General features: G+C 37.3%; 1 pseudogene; it reads left to right on the top strand.

Moving 5' to 3' along the window:
* Window positions 1–740: 740 nt before the first annotated feature.
* LOC125911343 (olfactory receptor 1030-like) lies at window positions 741–1,381 on the top strand (annotated as a pseudogene).
* Window positions 1,382–8,746: the final 7,365 nt, after the last annotated feature.

The raw sequence follows: 8,746 nt of genomic DNA, 5'->3' as shown, positions 1-8,746 counted from the left end.
GAACTTCCTAAAAGCAGGGGAATGGCCTCTCCCAAACCTGTTCCTCCGTAAAATCAATGAGAACACTGGCAGAGTGGTCAAATCAACTTCTTCGGACTTTTGGAAAGTAACCAAAGGCTTGCAATAAACCTAGGATTGCTTATTCAAGTAAAAATGGCAGAATCTGGTAAGAAGGTTGACCTCTGTGGTGATTTTATGTGCCCCGTTCCCATTCCCCATCCTCAGGGCTCAGCAGCTTTGAAAAAGTGCAATTGTGATTGCATGGCTGCACGCACTGCCAAGATACAATCAAAATCTCTATCTTTCATTGTGAGTATATGTACCTCCATAAATTTGATTTAAAGGTCACTTTTATTTCCACAGGGTCAAGCAGATCAAGTTATTCACTAGATGCTTAATACTGACAAAATATTTGTTACTAATAAAGTGTAACAGCAAAGGTATGATGTGATCAGGGCTCTTTCCAGCCTTACACTAATGCAGTTCAAGAGCAAACGTTTCCTTCCCCTCAAAAAATTTTTAAGAAACACTTCAAGGATGGAATCCAGAAAGCTATGTAGATAATCTTTCTTCCCTTCTCTTTTCTTGGTTCCCAGTTTCAGAGACCTCGGTTTTAAAAACATGAGAGGATGAAAGACAAGCAGCTAAGGAGGAGTAGTTAGATGAAGAATTTTAAGTAGTAAATGGGGGTGGTCAAAGGAAATATATGAGAGTTCTCTCCACGAATCTTCATCAGTCTTATGCAGTATTATGTGCTGGGCACCATGGCCTCTGAGAGGTATGTGGCCCTCTGCCATCCCCTACACTACAACAGCAGAATGTCCAGGCCCCTTTGCATCTGCCTGTCACTGCCCCCTACCTCTGGGTACTATGGTGGGCACAATGCAGGTACTATTGACCTCCCACTTATCCTTTTATGGACACAACTTCATCAACCATTTCTATGTGCTGCCTCACCCCTCCTGATGCTGACAGGATCAGACACTTACAGAAAGCAGACGGCTCTATTTGTGTGTGGGCCTCACCGTTCCATCCTTATATCCTACTCATCATCCTTATCTCCTACATTTTCATTTTCACCACCATCATGAGGATCCCTTCCAGCAAAGGCCAGTGCAAAGCCTTCTCCACCCGTGGCTCTCACCTGATCACTGCCACCATGTTTTTTGGGTCCCTATTCTGCATGTATCTGAGACCAGCCCCTGAGCAGTCTGTTGAACAAGGGAAAATTGTGGCAGCAGTTTGTATCTTTGTGAGTCTCATGCTGAATCTATTTACCTACAGCCTGAGGAACAAAGATGTGAAGCAGGCTTTGAGAACAGGGTTTCGGAGGAACTTTGGCACAATGGAGAAAAGGTCTATTTTGACAGTCTCCCAATGAAAAAAACAAAAACGTGCCAAAAACAATGAAAAAGCAACCCCTGTTGGTTGTACCTGAATGCAATTCTCTGGAGTAACACTAACATTGATTATATATGCACAGCTTCTGACCAGGTGAGAATCCTAATGGCAGCCGTGAAAAGGACAGTTGTTTGGAGATGATGACAGGTGGGAATCACAACAGTGGAAGTCAGCTGCTTATAATTAAACAGGGTCCCCTGTTTAGTCTCACTCAAGAACTCCCTTCCCCTTGATCAGTCTGCAGAGAAGTCCTTCCTTTCAGCTCATAGGTCCACAATATTGACCATCACTGAGCTATTCTTATTAGCAAAGTGCAGGGCTTTGCAGTATGTTTCCTGAATATGCAAATAATTTACATTCACTTGATATACTACATAATTTCCTTTAATGAAAGCTGATTATCTTCTCTAAAAAGGCTGAAAACTCTAATTCTGCATATTTGTTTCAATACGTTCGTTTTTGGTACATTCTTATGTCTACTTATCCAGAGTGGAAAACCATCTGTGCTTTATTATTTTCACAAAGAATCTGATAGTTGACGTCTTAATTAACCAACACATTTGTTTCAATAGTTTTCCTTAATCAAAGCAGATATCTATAGGAATGGGCGAAACCCATTCTGGATATAGAAATTTCATGGCCTCCATTAGAGGCTTTTATGATTCTGTTCCTACCTTATTGACAATTACTTGCTCTGTGATTCTGCATATTACCTTTCTTCCGTTCTTGTCTACCCATAAACTATTTTTAAAATAGCAGCTATTCTAAGCGTGGAAATTCGGGTTTAGTATTTTGCAACTAACTTGTAGCACAGCCATATTCCTGATTGCTTGATACTTTTTGAACTTGGGCTTTACTTAAGTGAATTAATATAGCTTACCATTGATATGACACATTTAGTACATCTTTTCCTTTTAATATTTCAGCAGTTTTTATTTTTCTCTCTTTAGGAAAATCTTTCTCCACGTAAGTTTCAGCTTCTGATCGGTTATTACATGAAGATAAGTTTCTACAGTTTTTTTTTTTTAACGTTTATTTATTTTTCAGACAGAGGGAGACACAGCATGAACGGGGGAGGGGCAGAGAGAGAGGGAAACACAGAATCAGAAGCAGGCTCCAGGCTCTGAGCCATCAGCCCAGAGCCCGACGTGGGGCTTGAACTCGCGGACCGCGAGATCGTGACCTGAGCTGAAGTCAGACACTTAACCGACTGAGCCACCCAGGCGCCCCAAGTTTCTACAGTTTTAATCTTACTTCTTTCTTTCTTTCCTTTTGGACGTAGCGACGTGTATCGTTGCCACCACCAAGTGGGTGCTCAAGTTTTCCTTTCTCCTCAAAAGCATTGTGAGTGCCATTTCATTGTGTGTATGTGTGAATACAGTAGATATAAAATCATCACAGAGAACATTGGTGCATCAGTTTATTAGAACCGAAATTTGTTTTACTTCATCTCCATGACACGGTACTTCTCACTGTTGTGATGATGATGTTACAGCACAAGAAGAATTCTTCATTTGGTGGAACTTTCTTTGGGTTGATAGACTTTTGAGCGTCAAAGAAAAAATTGTTTCCCTGATTAAAACTATGCAGATAAAGATACTGATACTTACTTTCCCCAAACCTCACCCCTACAATATACATAAGCATAGTCTGTTTCCTCAAATTAATTGGAAGCACAGTGTATTTTTTTATTTAGGTACAGTGGGCATTCAATGTTACATTCGTGTCAGGTGTACAACATAGTGATTCGCCATCTGTATATGTCATGTTGTGCTGACCACCGAGGTAGCTACCACCTGTCACCATGCTATGCTAGTACAATATCACTGATGATACTCCCTGTGTTGTGCCTTTTATTCCAAAGACTTATTCATTCCATAACTAAAAGCCTGTATATCCCAGTCCCCTTCATCCATTTTTCCATCTCCCCACCAACATCTCCTCAGACAACCATGACTTTGTTCTTTCTGTCTACAGGTCTTTTGTTCATTTGTTTATTCCTTTGTTTTATTTTTGAGATGCCACATAAATCTTTCTCAGTCTAAATGACTTCACTTAGCATAATGCCTTCTACCTCATTGAGGTTGTCACTAAAAACATGAGCTTTTCCCACTTTATGGCTGCATAGCATTCCATTATATGTGTGTGTGTGTGTGTGTGCGTGTGTGTGTGTGTGTGTGTGTACCATATCTTGCTTATCTGTTCGTCTATTGGTGGACACTTAGATTTCTGAAACACAGTATGTTTAAGGGGAAAAATAAGAGGAACTTGGATTGAAAGGAATCTGCATTACCATCAAGTTCCATTACTATTAGGGAACTGTTTGGAGCCCTTGTTTTTCCCACTTTCCTATTTGAAATCTAACAGTAATAAAGATCTTTCAGTTTATATCTTAAGATCAGGACTGTACTGGTAACATACCTTTTTTTTTGCCTTTTTTTTTGTACATATACAAGAAATTGTTGTTTCTTTTCCAAAATTAGTATATGCATATAAGCAACAAATTTTACTTTCCCTTAATCTTAGCACTTAACAAAGTTATATTGTAAACATCATTGTACCCTATTTCCTTCTAAAATTCTCTGTAAAATCTTTTGGCCTTTCTTTAATTGGGTCCCTTGGTCATTTTAACGTCTAGAATCTGCCCATGCCTAAGGGTTACAAAACGCAGGCAATCCTCACCTGGCACAGTGCTGAGGTGACTGTGACTGTTAGGAAGTAGGACACATTTGCATTCTGCATAAGTTTCAGTGAACAGGGTAACCTGCAATGTGAGGGTGGCCTGTATTTCATAAGCCTTTGTTGCCTTTTTCTCAATTTCAAAGCAAACATTCTTATGAAAACACTCCCCTATGTCTTATTATGCCTTCAGCATATTCTTAAATTGGAAGAGTTGAATAACAGTGGACATTTTTCTAAGTTCACTTATTTATTTTGAAAGAGAGAGAAAGACGGAGACAGAGAGCATCAGTGGGGGAGGGCTAGCGAGAGGGGGAGAAAGAGAATCCCAAGCATTCTCTGCACCTTCAGAGCAGAGCCCAACGTAGAGCTGGATCTCGTGAAGCATGAGATCATGACTGGAGCCAAAATCAAAAGTCGGATGTTTAACCAACAGGGGCACCCGGGTGCCCCCAAAGTGGACCAACATTTTTTAAGACTCTTAAAAACTTAATGGTAAATTGATTTACAGAAAAAGTGTATATTATTATTTTCCTTGACTCAACAATATGTGAACGTACCAGTCCTTTCGAACTCTTTTCTATATACGTACAGAAAAGGGTGTCTTATTTCATGGTTTTATTACCAAGCTTGTCACTCATCCATTTTTAGCATTTTAAATTTTTAGCAAATTTACATTCACAACTTGCAACATTTCTTTACATGTTGGGGATCAGTGCTCCAACTGATTTCTAGGAACTTATCAGACCTTAATGCTTTTACCACTTTATCGTGTTTGTGGCAAAATCGTTGCTCAATTGTTGAGTGCTGCTTATTTTAAATATTTTATCATCAAAATAGAGTAACTTTTTATCTTGAATTTCTTACACTGCCTCTAATCTCAGAGATATTGGCTTCTGCTTGTTGAATTGTCAATATTTATTAGAATTGTAATCAACAAGAATTTTTTTCGGTGATTGAATGGCTCACCGTTGAGGAGTAGGTGTGGACATGTCAGTTGTTGGGGGAACAGTTGTTGGCAAAAGGAAAATTCATCTAAGGGTACGGTTCTGTGTTTATGGATCTGTTGAAAAATATGCAGCATTTTGGACACTGGTACAGTAAAAAAATTAAGGTTCATGTAAAAGTGTTAGTTAATGGGGATACCTGGGTAGCTCAGTTGGTTAAATATCTGACTTCAGCTCAGGTCACAATTTCGTGGTTGTGGATTCTCGCGCCTCATGGGGCTCTGTGCTAACAGCTGGGAGCCTAGAGCCTGCTTCAGATTCTGGGTCGTTCTCTCTCTCTGCCCCCCACCCCTTGTGCTCTCTCTCTTTCTCTCTGTCTCTCTCTCTCTGTCTTTCAAAAATAAATAAACATTTAAAAGTCATATTAATTAACGCACAGTGTTTATATATAAAACCACATTCTCGCTCCTCATTTATAGGACACCAGCACCTCTCTGCCTTTCTGGCAAAAAAACTTAACTCACCTTTTTACACCTCAGCAGACCTCTCTATGCTATAATTCCCTACATCTTCCGATCAGACACGGGGATCAAAATTTAACAAGGCTACTCACACCAACGTGTTTCCACATTATTCAAACAATTTAAAAGGGATATGTATTATATGTATAGCCACATTTGATTTTTATTTATATGTTCTCATATATTTCATAAATTAAACCAGCATATGCGTAAATGCTAGGTTAAAAATATTGGCTATCTAGGGGCACCTGGGTGGCTCAGTCGGTTAAGCGCCTAACTCTTGATTTTGGCTCATGTCATGGTCTCAGAGTTCATGGGATCCAGCACCACATCGGCTCTGCACTGACAACACTGAGCCTGCTTAAGATTCTCTCTCTCTCTCTCTCTCTCTCTCTTTGCCCTTCCCTTGCTCGCAGACACGCTCGCACTCTATATATCAAATAAATAAATTATATTGGATAGCCAAAAGCATCTGATTTTCATTTCCTGTAATAATTTTTGAAGGGAAAAATAATGAAGATGGAATTTTATTTTATCAGGAATTAAAACATTTTAAACCTACATTAATTGTAAGAATTTAAAATACATATACAGGTATGTCAAAGAAGAAATAGAAACAGATGCATCTAATTATATAAGGAAGATAAAATCACAAATTTCCTGGAAAATGAAGGGTTTCTTAAAAGTATTAAGAGGAAATGGGTTAGAATATGAAGGAAAAGGTTATACAATAGTACAGCACGCAACAAAATTGTATTTAGAATAATTTAAGATATTCCTATAATATATGGCCATGAAATACTATTAATAACACACAAGAGATGCTAACTTATTTAATATTAGGATGCAAAAAGCCACAAAGCAAAATAAAATTCAAAACTTTTTCTAAATAAAAAGGTAAATAATCTTCATTTAAAGAATCATCAGAAATAACACCAACAGCAATCATTTCCTTTATTATTAGTTAAATGTGTATTTCGATTCTTTCTGTTCCAATTAAAACAGATCCTTTCCTAAGAGTTTCAGTTGCAACAATGAAGGAGCAAGGAATTTTAAATGATATACTCTACTTTAAGATTGTTTGGTTCATTTCATGCAGCAATTCTCCATTCTAAGAAAAAATCAGGTACGTTCGTAGAGATATGAGTCAGTCTTAACAATAATAGGATACAACAATATGATGGAATAATGGCTTGCAAAACAAACTATATACAGATAAAGTGCACCAAATACATTTTTAGTAAGAGTTTATAAGTAAATTTTGCTTTCATTTCAGAATTGAAATTGAATTTTATTCCAAAATGGAAACATCCTTTCGTATTTTTCAACTTTCTTTTCTACAATTGGTATGTAATATTTTTGTAAGGAAGTTCAAGTATGATAGAATTTCGTGATTTATACTACTTTAAAAGTGATGTTCAGGGGCGCCTGGGTGGCGCAGTCGGTTAAGCGTCCGACTTCAGCCAGGTCACGATCTCGCGGTCTGTGAGTTCGAGCCCCGCGTCGGGCTCTGGGCTGATGGCTCGGAACCTGGAGCTTGTTTCCGATTCTGTGTCTCCCTCTCTCTCTGCCCCTCCCCCGTTCATGCTCTGTCTCTCTCTGTCCCAAAAATAAGTAAAAAACGTTGAAAAAAAAAATTAAAAAAAAAATAAATAAAAAAAAATAAAAGTGATGTTCATTGAGAATCTTCAGTGTATATGAAAATACAAACGTTATACTATCAAGTGAAAATCAGTGTTCAAACTTGTATGTGGAATTATAAGAACATGTATGAATATCAATTCATTGAGAAAAATATAACAAAATACAAACAGATGTTACCCATTGGCTTAGGACATCTCACCAATAAACGTTGCTCCCTAATATCTGTCTATATTTTTATTTATGTACAGCAACCATGTTTGATAATACCAGCCTTATTCACTCCAATGAGATGGAAGAAATGGAGTCTAACTTACTAAAACTGCAGGTCATTTAAATATGGTTCTGGAAAACCATTTGAGTACATTACTGTAAATACAGAAGTTGTTTTATATAAACGTTTAGTGCGGTGGTCTTAGTTAAAACGAGAGTGCACAATATTAGAATACCAAACATTTAAGACAATTAATAACGCATAGGTTCATGTGTTAATCTGGATGAATTAGGTACCTCTTCGTATAATCTCCTTTACTATTAATTTTCACAAGAGAAATTTTGAGAACCAGTGTAAAGAGCCTTCTCTACCAAATAATCCGTCACAGACACTTTTATGAAGCAAAGTAAACATCAGGTGTTTTCCTCCAGAAATATATAGACATGCCACTCATCTTTAGACTTTTCCAAGGCATTCTCAGGTCTATAAAAGCCAATTGATAGATTCTATTAACTCTGAATAAATTATACCTAAGTCAGAATTACTACATGAAAAAATATACCTACATTGCTATTATACTATGATAGATTTGGATCCATAATTATGGAAACTTACAAGCAAGTATTCACAGTTTATTTTCAAGATTAAGGAGCATAAACAGTATTTACAATAAGACAAAAAGTTTCTCAGGATGTCTACAAAATTGGTTAGGAAAAATACATAGAAAGCATAATACAATGAAGGATCCATATATTTAAAATTTCCCCAAGGTCATTCCAGTGATTCCTCAGGCCTCAGAACCATTGCTCTATATCACTCATTGAAGAATAGATTATTTCACATTTTTTATTCTATTTTTATTTATTTATTTATTTATTTATTTATTTAAGAGAGAGCTAGAACAAGAGTAGTGGAGGGACAGGGGAGAGAGGGAGAGAGAGAATCTTAAGCAGGTTCCACACCCAGCACAGAGCCAGATGCAGGTCTCAGCCTCACAACCATGAGATCATGACCTGGCCCAAATTCAAGAGTCAGACATTTAACGGACTGAGCCACCCAGACACCTCTCATATTCTTTTTAAGTATAAACCTAAACACTCCAGTTTGAAACTTACTATGCCTCTGTAGACCATATGATCAAAGAAGATGGATTTCCAGTGTTCTTATCAGACTGAATTAATCCTAATACTTACCCTCAAGTAAGTAAAGATGTTGAAATATTTTATGTAATTATTGGAATAACACCAAATTATATTCTGATATTTTTTGCTAAGGAAAATGGTGTTTAATTTCAACATTACAGTTTCTATGGAAACAATTTGTCCTGAAGCTATTAATTTTGA

This window comes from Panthera uncia, chromosome D1, assembly GCF_023721935.1.
Source record: "Panthera uncia isolate 11264 chromosome D1, Puncia_PCG_1.0, whole genome shotgun sequence".
NCBI classification, from domain to species: Eukaryota; Metazoa; Chordata; class Mammalia; order Carnivora; family Felidae; genus Panthera; species Panthera uncia.
The sequence above is the reverse complement of the archived record's forward strand: the minus strand, read 5'-3'. Positions and strand labels throughout refer to the sequence as shown.